The sequence below is a fragment of the Pinus tabuliformis genome, chromosome 5_2 (genome assembly GCF_031772625.1).
Source record: "Pinus tabuliformis cultivar Carrire ecotype Pingquan chromosome 5_2, CPIR1, whole genome shotgun sequence".
Taxonomy (NCBI): Eukaryota; Viridiplantae; Streptophyta; class Pinopsida; order Pinales; family Pinaceae; genus Pinus; species Pinus tabuliformis.
In genome coordinates, this window is record NC_142306.1 from 418112283 (window position 1) to 418123648 (window position 11366).

The window sequence follows — 11366 nt, forward strand, 5'->3', positions numbered from 1 at the left end:
AAGTGGAGAGATTCCAGAGATGCAGGGGTAGATTTGGAAACCTGATCTAAACTGGAGCAAAAGAAATTGAAGTTGTAAGAGGATTGAAGGAGGGGGAGTATGGTTGCATAAAAAGCCCCGCGCTTCCCTAAAACTAGGGATCATTATTGGAAATAATGTTCTTTCCTTCTAACTCCTCGAAAATCACCACAAAAAAACCACGAGCCAAAGTATAAATATTAAGTTCATCAGAGAGAAGGGGCTTCCAATTCTTTGAGATCCACTGATGGAGGTCAACTAAATGAGGCCATAAGTCATTGAATTTGGAAACTAAACCTCTTTTCGAAAAACACAATGCTTCACTAATGGGTTTTGGCCCCAACAAAACTGTGATTGTAGAGGCTTCATGTGCCACCTAAATGGGAGCACGAGAATAAGATCTAAACTTGACCACATCTTTAAAAGAGAGAATGCCTTTACCCAAACCAGAGGATGCTTTGAGACTACCATGGGAGTTAGAGCAGAGGGTGCGGCCAGAGAAGGAAATCCAAGCCTAGAATTAAAAAAGAAGGGGTGTTGCCATCGACAAGGAGCGCTGACTTGAGAGGGTGGAAGAGCTATAGCGATCGACTAGGACTGAGCCCTAGCCGCCGCAGAGCTCAACCCATAACACTGTTTTGATATATCATAATACATTTTTAAAAATAACTTTTCAAATGACTCTTTTTAAGAAAATACATTAAATTTTATAATTAATGCATTGTTATTTTATGGACAATACACCATGCTTCATAATTAACGCATTTTGTTATTTCTCTATATTCTAGAATATTGCTAATAGCTGCAATTTAAACTTGAATGTGCTACTTTTTGCATTTAAATGTAAAAGTCTAAGGGATATTTTTATGGATTATGTTGAGTATTTTATAGTTGTTTTTTGTTTTTAATATAATTTCTAAAATAGTAATTTAATAATCAATTACAAAATAATATAAAATAGGAATTTAGATTGAAGTATTTGGATATGAAACTATGTTGAAGTCTAAACTCTTCACGATTATGGAAAGCTAACCTAAGCTTTTCTTTCACGAGTTTCACATTATTGAAGCTTTCACTAACAAACCAATGTACCTTCGAGAAGAGTAAAATAGGGTTAATCTTGTGTTTTTCATCCACGAGATTCACATTATTGAAGCCTTACAAACATGCCAATCTACCTTGGAGAGGGGAGTTCGATTAACTAGTGCCACAACATAGCTCTTTCTACCACAACATTTGTTGCATACAAATTGGCAATGTTTGGTACATTACCATCAATATTAATGGCCCATAAATTGTTGTGGATATTTCATTGGAAAGTTCGTCACAACATATCTGATAAAATGATATTTGAAATTCTAGGCTATTATAGTTTTGTTTACATTTCTGGATATGTAGAATACTATTAATAGTGCATCCATGTGAATTAGAAATTATGCAGAAAATAGAGAACAACAAAATAAAAGCTCACACACACATTTGACATAAGATATTACCTGGAAAACCCTTTCAGGAAAAAAACCCAACTGGAAGGTGAGACCACTTTATGCCATAACAGCCAATACTATAACATCTATGCACATAGGTAGCTCAATCACTCCTCATACATGCATATTTTTCACTTTTACAAGAGAATATTGCACATTGGCTTCTTAATTCAATACTCTGGCATTCTAATTTGGATCTCTAAAGAAGATACACCAAGTGTCATCGATTTCTATCACTCATTCGCATTGTTGTCAAACCCTTCTCTTCAAGCATACTTTGCATTATGCAACCAACCATTACTTTCTATGTGCATAGTTTAATCTATTGTCACTAGTCTTCAAATGTGCACTCTTTCCATGCGCACAATGACTCTAGATAAACCTTACAACTCATTTCTTCAACATTTGTTAGTCTTTGCAATAAATAAGTCAAAACAAAGTAAAATATACCAACACACTGTTCTATATAAATACCTCCATGATGGGGCAACTTTAACTACAAGTTAATATCTCCAGATCAACAATTACATCAAGATTTTATTAACATTCAAGACCAATACATTTTAGAGATCATGTTAATCTAAAACATGGAATAATATTATATATTGTGATTGCCTTGTCTTGCACACACTAAAGGAGACATCAACATATAAATGAACACATCAAATTATGTATAGTGAAACATCATGCCAAAACTCACACTTTCACCAACTCGCTTATATCAAAGCTCTGCAACCATACCCCTCTGCATAGCCCATTGTCTTCAGAAGAAAACAACACGATAAAAATAATAGACATAGATCTAAATCGGTGTTGTGATGATTGATAATATTCTTCTAAACTTATCCCAGAATTGTTATAGACATTTTTGGGCACTGCAACCCCAATCATAAATGTCCATAAACTAAAGGCTTCTAAGTCCCTAAAGGTGTTGTTTCACACCCTAAAAGAACAAGGTTAGCTGATTATATCATCTCCCAGAAGTTCTCCATGAAAAACTACTCAGAACTGGATCATTTCACTTGCTCCATGGCCAGGGTGTGATGCATCCCACCTAATACACACGGGAAGTGCGATGCATGTTGAAAAACACTTCTATGGGGTGCGATGGACGAGAAAAGACAAGTGGCAGAGACAGTTTGCGAGGTGGATGATCATGGAATCTTCCAAAAACTTCTCCTGTGACACTTGCCTCTCAGAATCGCCCAAGGATGAGTAAGAGATCAATGAGATCTCCATGTGGAATCAAGAACTATCAGAGAGAAGACACTAATCAAAAACCCAGAGCTGACTCACACCTCTGAAAATATCTATATATAGATCTCTCATCCCAGAGATCCAGAGGTTGGAGGCTGGAATTTTGTATCTTGTAAGGAAGTGCTGTTGGTTTCTTGGTGCAATATCATAGTGTTGGGTGATCTAAGCTTTTCATGAGGTGAAGAAGGCTTACTTGCTGAGAGGATGATGCTGGGTCAGAACAATCGGTTGTAGTTCGCTTTGCTCTTTCTTGATTATCAATAACACTATTCAAGTTTTCCTCCATATTTTTGTATGATTGATTATTTATGCATTTGTATGGTCAATGTACATCTGATCCTATATTGTTTATGATAATAGATCTATGTTCTTGGATAGTGTTATGCTGCTTTGATTCTACATGTACTCTTTGAAGCTAGGTAGACAAGGAAGCGAGTGGCAAAGACCTACCAGAAGAGAGAGGAATCGAGCAAGGAACCAAGCGCAAGACGGAGGTTGGTCTCCTTATTCTTCTCTTATCTATTTTTCATAAAGGAAAACGAAAGTAGTTTTTAGTGTGTTTGTTTCTAAGGTAGCTACCAGCCTTAGTGGGATTAGCAGCTCTGCATAGACACTATTCCCGATAACAAAATGGCGACTCCGCTGGGGAGCGAGTAGATTGTTTGTTCATCTACATTTGTTTACTTTATAAACTTACAGACGGAGCCTGAAGTCAAGCCAACTAGCCTTCGAACTGCATTTGCTATGCAAGTGCAAAGTAGATCAACGCTGCTTCAGTCAATCTCCGGGTTTTGTTTATGAATTAAACGATTGATTTACAAGCTTTCTAATTGCCCTCGTGGTGGCTCTAGTAACCTCCTTAGATCTACCCCTGTGATTGATTTACTGATTACCACTTGCTTGGCCTAAATCCCTGAACTGAACTGCAAACTGTGACCCGGAATCCAATCAAAGTCTCGTCCCTGGTCCAACGCACTGTCTGTTCTGTGAACTTCAAATGCATCGCACTTCCCGAGTGTAGTAGGTGCGTTGCATTTCAGTTTCACTGTGTTACAGGTGCGCTGATCAGACAAGGCCTTGTTCCTAAATTTTGGTTTCTGTGTTCACTCTTTTAAGCTCTATTCAGGGGTTTTGCTGCCTGTAGTCAGTACACCTCCGTTTGAAACCCCTTTCCTTGCTGTTATTCCGCCTCCATTGTGCAAATAACGATAAATTTTTTTATGTGTTTTTGAGTCATTTTTAGTTCTCCTTTACAAAAAAGTAGCGTAATTGTATTGTCGTTTCTTGATTTGAAAGTGTCGCAAGTGTCGTTTTTAGTCATAGAAGAGAATTTGATTGTTCTTGATAGTCAATTACACTGTTACTCTTGTATTTGATTTGAGTTAGTAATTTTCCAAGTGTCGAAAGCAAGTTTTCAATTCCAAATAACGAAGTGTCGTCATTGTCCTCATTTTGTTTTGAAAAGAAACTTGTTAGTAATTGCCGCTTTGGAAAATAATTCAGATTTGTGCTTAGCTTTCTTTTTATCATTCACACATTAAGAAGGATGAAAACAAATACATGCATGTGCATTTGCATTTAGACTATTTGTTGGCTTGATTTAGGACAGTGCATATAGTGTGTGCTCTTTGCTCTTTGTTGAAATAACGCCATCTCTCTTTCCTTAGTAACTAGGATTTTCATTTGCAAAAAGAAGACTAAACGACTGTTTATCATCTTAGATTGAATTTTAGGAATTGTACATCTACATCACGCGGTGAACCTGAAAGGCAAATTTCTTAAGCAAGATTAACTATAAAATAAATTTAATGAATCTAAAAACGCTTTGGAACCTAATGCACAACATCTAGAAGTCTAGGCTGAGACGTATTCCGGCGTCGTAAAGGCTGGTAACTGTTGTTTTCACTGTTGGTTGGGTGATTCCTCCACTTTGAGACGATAAGTTCCAGTACGGACTTGTGCTCCCACGTACCGTCGAGTATATTTTGGGAGACCACAATAGGCTTTATCCTTTATCCATAGGAAGCCGTGTCTACCGCTTTATCGATCGCAATGCACTGAACACAACATTCGGGAAGATTGACTACCGTACCGTAAAAAGTATTCTGCAGTTTTGCGATTGGTTTGGTAATCCCTCTGTCTAGATTTCCAGAGCAGTCCCTTTCGTTCCTTTTCAGACTCCTTAACGGAAAAGGTCCATCTGAGCACTTGTCACTTCAGGCTCATTAAAAATCGAAGGTGACTAGAGTCATCTTTTGTTTTTTCTCGACTCTTAAAAATTGAAAAAACAAGTTGTGTCAAAGCGTCTAAAATTTATTTTAATCGGAATAACGTCACTGTTCCCTCGTTGGTCTTAGAAGTTAGTCTCCCTTCATCGCAAGTTCTTATAGAATCGCTAGGAAATCTTTTGGATAGACTAGATATGTCTGAACAACCGTCAACATCCAGGAATGTGTCATCCGACGCAGCAGCAGCAGAGCCTCCTGCTGCTACTCCAACAATGTTTGCTGGTATACCATCTGTCCCGGCAAGTTATCAACAACAAGCCAGAGTCCAATCAGGGACTGTTTCAACGACATGGTCAGTTCCTTTTTCTTCATCCGGATTATCATCTGGTATTTCTTATGTTGAAACTCAACAAATTGATCCAATGTGTCTTCAAAGGCCAATCTACCCTTTAAGTACTGGATTGCCACCATATGGAGGGCAGTATGCCTTTTCATTGTTCCCTCCCGGAGAACAACCATATGGGAGTTTACAACAAAGTTCAGGTCAAACTGGAATTACATCCAGCGGTTGGGTACCAATACTGCCTCAACAACTAAGGGTTGTATATTCAATGCAACCAGTCCACCCTGTGTCGAATATTCCCACTATACCTGCTATGGTGACTGCGTCGCAAGTACAAGCGCTACCTGTTGTATGTCAACCCCAAGTTTCTCAGGTTGCAATACAACAGCCTCTTGTCAATCACAACCTCAGGTTAGTGCCTCCTTATCTGGAGCGACTCAGGCTCAAACAAGTACTATGACTCCTCATCTTGTTCAATCATCCAGTATTGGGCAACAACAAATGGTCGAACAACCATGGCTGATTCAATCTCAACAACCGCCATTCCAGCAATCATATCAAGGACCTAAGCAACAAGTTTTTGTAAGTAATGGGAAACCACATTTCCAAAGCGGTTATCAACAACCATATTATTATGGTTATGCCCATCAACCTTATCAAAGTTACCAGCATCAAATACATTATGTTGGTATGCAAAGACCCACTGCTCAGGCGATTCCACCTAATCCTGGGTATGCTTCGCCTAACCTGAATCAACAATTGCCCTTTGTAGCAACTCTAGAATTACCAGATTTAAACCGGCTGACGAATGATCCAATTGCTTACACCCCTTGGTGGCCAGCGATTCCGCATAAACTTCCATCATATATTCCTAAATTTAATGGAAATCCGGGTGAAGACCCGTCGAATCATGTGATGACTTTTCATCTGTGGTGTTCATCAAACACCCTAAACGATGATTCGATTAGACTTTGCCTTTTTCAGAGAACGTTAACTGGTCCAGCAGCAAAATGGTATATCGAATTACCTAGAGCTTCGTTTGATAACTTCAGTATCCTAGCCACAACCTTTTTAACCCATTTTCAGTTACCCATAAGGTACGAAACGGGAACAGAACTTCTTACCAATTTCAAGCAGACAACGACCACTCACATATCTGATCATATTCATGAGTGGCGACGTCGTCGCAGAATGGTAAAAACATATGTTCCTGATCAGCTGCTAGCTGAATGGTTTATTAAGTCTTTATTACCTTCTATTACAGAAGATGTGGCAAAAGGAGGAGTCGTCACTGAAGAGCAAGTCATTGCTCGTGCGCAATATCTAGACTTGATATATACTCAGTCTGGCACGCTCTACGATAAAATCCCTGATGCTCCTAGACTGGAATTCTCCATTCCTCCTCCTCCTAAATCAAACAAAGACTCTCATGCCGACGATGGCGTGATAGGTACGACAAGCACGAAATCGACAAAGGCTACATCTAAGAAATCCCGTAAGATTTTTGATCAAAATGCAAATGAAAAACTTCTCGCCTCGGAGGTAAATGCCGTGTCGACCGACAAGGGAAAACAACTGAAGCAACCAGGGGGCAAGAAGAAAAAGAAAGGGAAGAAGAAGAAACAGGAGGAGCCGTCTCCTGAAAAATCTTCTATAAACCCTTCTGGAAATAGGAAACCAAATCATCCATGCTTTATATGCGATGAGGATCATTGGACATCAGATTGTCCATATAAAGCTGAGCTTAGAAAATTCTTCAAGAATACAAAAACCTCGGCAGTATTAATTGATCCGTTTCCGAATCCAGGAACAAATATGGTTGCTAGTGACAATGCTTCCCGATCCCAAGTACTTATGCTGTCTGTTTCGAAGCACCAAAATGATGCTTTGATATCGACAAGGAATAAAGATTATGGGAATCCACAGCTGTCAAACAACAAGGCTAAAGATCAACCTAGTAGTTCGACAACAACTTCGACCGAAGTTGTGCCACCCATCATTCCTGAGCTAACGATAAAGCCGCCAAAGGGAGTAGTACACAAATCGACATTTAATCCTCGTGCCAGAGCAGCACAACATTATAATATAGTAGGGGACTTGGCCCAATCGCCGTCCGCTATGTCGACACTTGAGGTACCGCAAAATTGCCCCTCCCAAAAGCAAGCTTTATTATCAGCAATAGGTGGGATTGACCCAATGGATTCCAATCTTGTGGCCTTTGATCATAAAGGATATGACCCTCAGTTACCAGCTCAACTAGCTTTCCTTATTCAAGTGAAAGCCCTCAACAAAACTGTTCATCGAACAATTATTGATGAGGGGGCATCTACATGTATTATGTCGATGAGTTGCTGGAAAAATTTAGGCTCACCACCCTTGTCGAGATCGTCAACGACGTTAAAAGCATTTGATGGACGATCATACACTCCATACGGGATTTTAAGTAACTTGCAAGTTGAACTAGGGGGAAAAACAGTAGAAATTGATGTTGAAGTAATCGACGGAAACCTCGATTACAACATCCTACTGGGAAGGCCCTGGATATATGCCATGGCCACAGTTGTGTCAACCTACTTTAGGAAGATTGCATTTCCCTTCCAAGGAAGAATTACAATCGTCGACCAACAAACATTTCTCCCCAAAAGTTCACAAGTTACGAAAAGCATTCCAATGATCCATGGAAGCAATCATTCGCTTCAAAATATTGGAGTAGGCCTCCTAAAAGACCCTTCCTTAATGGGTACTTTTGCACTACCGCCTCAAAGTAATCTGGCGGAAGTGGCCACGGTGGAAACCTACAATATGAAATCTTCTATATCTAATGGATTCAGAAGATTCCTAAACATTTTGTCAGCATGGATCATCGCCATTTTGGAAATATTGTAGCAATCAATTTTCTTGGCATGGGGGGCAAACCCAAATCAATTCTCATAGAGTGTTTGGATAAATAGGTCTAAGGAATATGGCACCTCTTCATATCCTTGGTCGCATGTACATTCTATAGACGAAGGAATCATTCAATCAATGATGATAGGAGAGGCACCATGGGAAGATTACCACCATCACTCCCATCTTCCGGATTACCACGAAGATTATTCCAACAACCTTAATCATCCTTCAGTTTTTGAGTTTCTATCAAATACTGTAAATACCATGGATTTCGAGGATGGTTCTTATCTCGTGTCGACCTCGTTAAAAAATGAAACAAGGAGTCATGAGGATAGTTCTTTTACTGTGTCAACCGCATTAAAAAATGAAACGACCCCCTTTCCAAATCGAGTCTTTGATTACGATATCGTAAAATCAAAGTCGAGTCTTTCGAAGATCTCGAAGGTAAACCTTCATTCCAACCACCGAGATGAATGCAATGAAGCTTGGGGGGCATGCACCTCGATTTGCGTTATTATGCTGGGGGCATGCAAACTTATCATGAGCAATGTTACCACAGGGTTCAAGCTCATTAAAAAATAAACCTGCCACGAGCAGTATTACTGCAGGGTTCAAGCTCGTTAAAAAATAAACCCGCATCAAGCAGTTTTAACGCGGAATTCAAGCTCGTTAAAAAATAAACATAAGCAATGAGCAAGTGTTTCCCCCAGCGTTTAAGCTCATTAAAAAATGAACCATTTTTCCGGTAAATAACCATCGTGAATGTATTACTTCAGCCTTTGAAGCCTTGGTCGTGTTCTCATCATCACCTCCACTCTGTATTGGCCGATCATTCACCTCCACTTGATTGTTTACCCTTTTGAGGAACAACTGCGAAGAGTGATCCTGTTAGCCATCCTTGTGACACTGCCGTGATTGGAAGATTCCAAACCTTACCTGGAATCAGCTGCTACCCGAATCTATCACTCGTTCCTCAAAGAACGAGTCTCCTTTAAGCTCTTTTCAACTGACTCGTAAAATATGAAAAGATTGCCGAGCCATTGGCCTCTCTAGCTCATTAAAGGGACCGGAAGTGCTATCCCTCCTTTAGATTTTAATCTTTTTGGACCTGAGGGATTATTACATAAAAGATCGAGCGCTTGTTTTGTTCGGCTCGTTAAAATTACCGAAAACTCATCCCTTTTGTATTATTTTATACTTTTTCGGACTTAAGGGATTAGATGACGAAAAAGGATTTTTTGGAGTTTCCTTTACGTCCCTTTTCAGACTCTCTAAAATTGAAAAGGACCGAGTTATCTTTGTCGTTAAACTCGTTAAAACCAAATAGCGACAAACTTGTCCATAACAGACAAGAACGAGTTTCACTATCGCTAGGCTCGTTAAAACATAGCGATGGTTTTTCCCGAAGGGCAAATTATAGAACAAGCATATGTTATCCTCCTCAAGCTTGACAAAAATAAAGAGGTACTGGTCAGCAATGACTGGGGAAAAATTGGGAAGAAAATTTGAAGAAACTTTGTTGGTAGCAAGTCGCTCTTGAACATGACACTTTCACTCCGCATCCGAGTCGGGTTGGGTTGTTCCATTCACTGGTCACATCACCATGGTTCCATCACACCATCCACATTTGGGGTTAATGCTACCAATCCATCATGTCAATGTCGCCGATATGTTCAAGAGAAGTCGCTCAGAGAATTCACTTGTGTCTCACCCACTGCAATACATTTACGCTCCATTCTTTCATGACTGCCACCTTGAACCTTATATCACCAGATCGTTTTCACCTCCATTAAAATCATTTGCTCCGTTCCGTGTCATTGATGTGGGATTCACTAAGGCCCTCCTATGACGGATCAATTCTTGTCGACGTCAGCTCATTATCCAAGAAGTCAATCTAGGAACAACCCTTTCAGTACTTTGAAGCTTGCATGCCTCAATGGCAAGTTTCTCACTTCCGGCAATAGGTTTACATCAATGGCCTTCGACCGAAAGATTTCGCGTGGTGTTCGACGCCAAGTCCCTTATTCACACCACATGAATTGTATTGCAGTACCTTGAGGGTCATCATCATTATCGGTGATTCCTCTCGTGCCTGTTAACAACTTACATCATTGGCTGGTAATCAAGTGATGTCTTTCCATGTTCGACTCCAGAACATCTATCACATGGATCGACTTGTACTTTGAGTGAAGATCGAACAAGATTGAAGACCCCGGATCTAGTTTCATCCATCCGGGCTGCGATATATATTCAGGAAAATAAAGACATCAAATGTACATCATTGCTGCATAGATAATCATCCAATCCAAGGGATGATGGCTCTACCAGAATCATCAGTCTACACTCAGACGATTGTCTGTCCTATGTACATGAAAATGAATTTATAAAGCTGAGCATGGGAATGCCCGCCTCAGCTAGATCATGAAAATATTATGAAGATAATGTATTGTATTGTATCTTATTACAGGTCGCCTTCCAACTTGAAAAAAACTTCGGATCCTCATGATAAAGCATTTCACCCGACATCAAAAGATTAACGACCTCATGCTTTAGGGGGCAACTATTATAGACATTTTTGGGCACTACAACCCCAATCATAAATGTCCATAAACTAAAGGCTCCTAAGTCCCTAAAGGTTTTGTTTCACACCCTAAAAGAACAAGGTCAACTGATTACATCATCTCCCAGAAGTTCTCCATGAAAAACTACTCAGAACTGGTCAAAATTGGATCATTTCACTTGCTCCATGGCCAGGGTATGATGCATCCCACCTAATACACATGGTAAGTGTGATGCATGTTGAAAAGCCCTTCTATGGGGTGCGATGGACGAGAAAAGACAAGTGGCAAAGACAGTTTGCGGGGTGGATGATCATGGAATCTTCCAGAAACTTCTCCTGCGACACTTGCCTCTCAGAATCGCCCAAGGATGAGTAAGAGATCAATGAGATCTCCATGTGGAATCAAGAACTATCAGAGAGAAGACACTAATCAAAAACCCAGAGCTGACTCACACCTCTGAAAATATCTATACATAGATCTCTCATCCCAGAGATCCAGAGGTTGGAGGCTGGAATTTTGTATCTTGTAAGGAAGTGCTGTTGGTTTCTTGGTGCAATATCATAGTGTTGGGTGATCTAAGCTT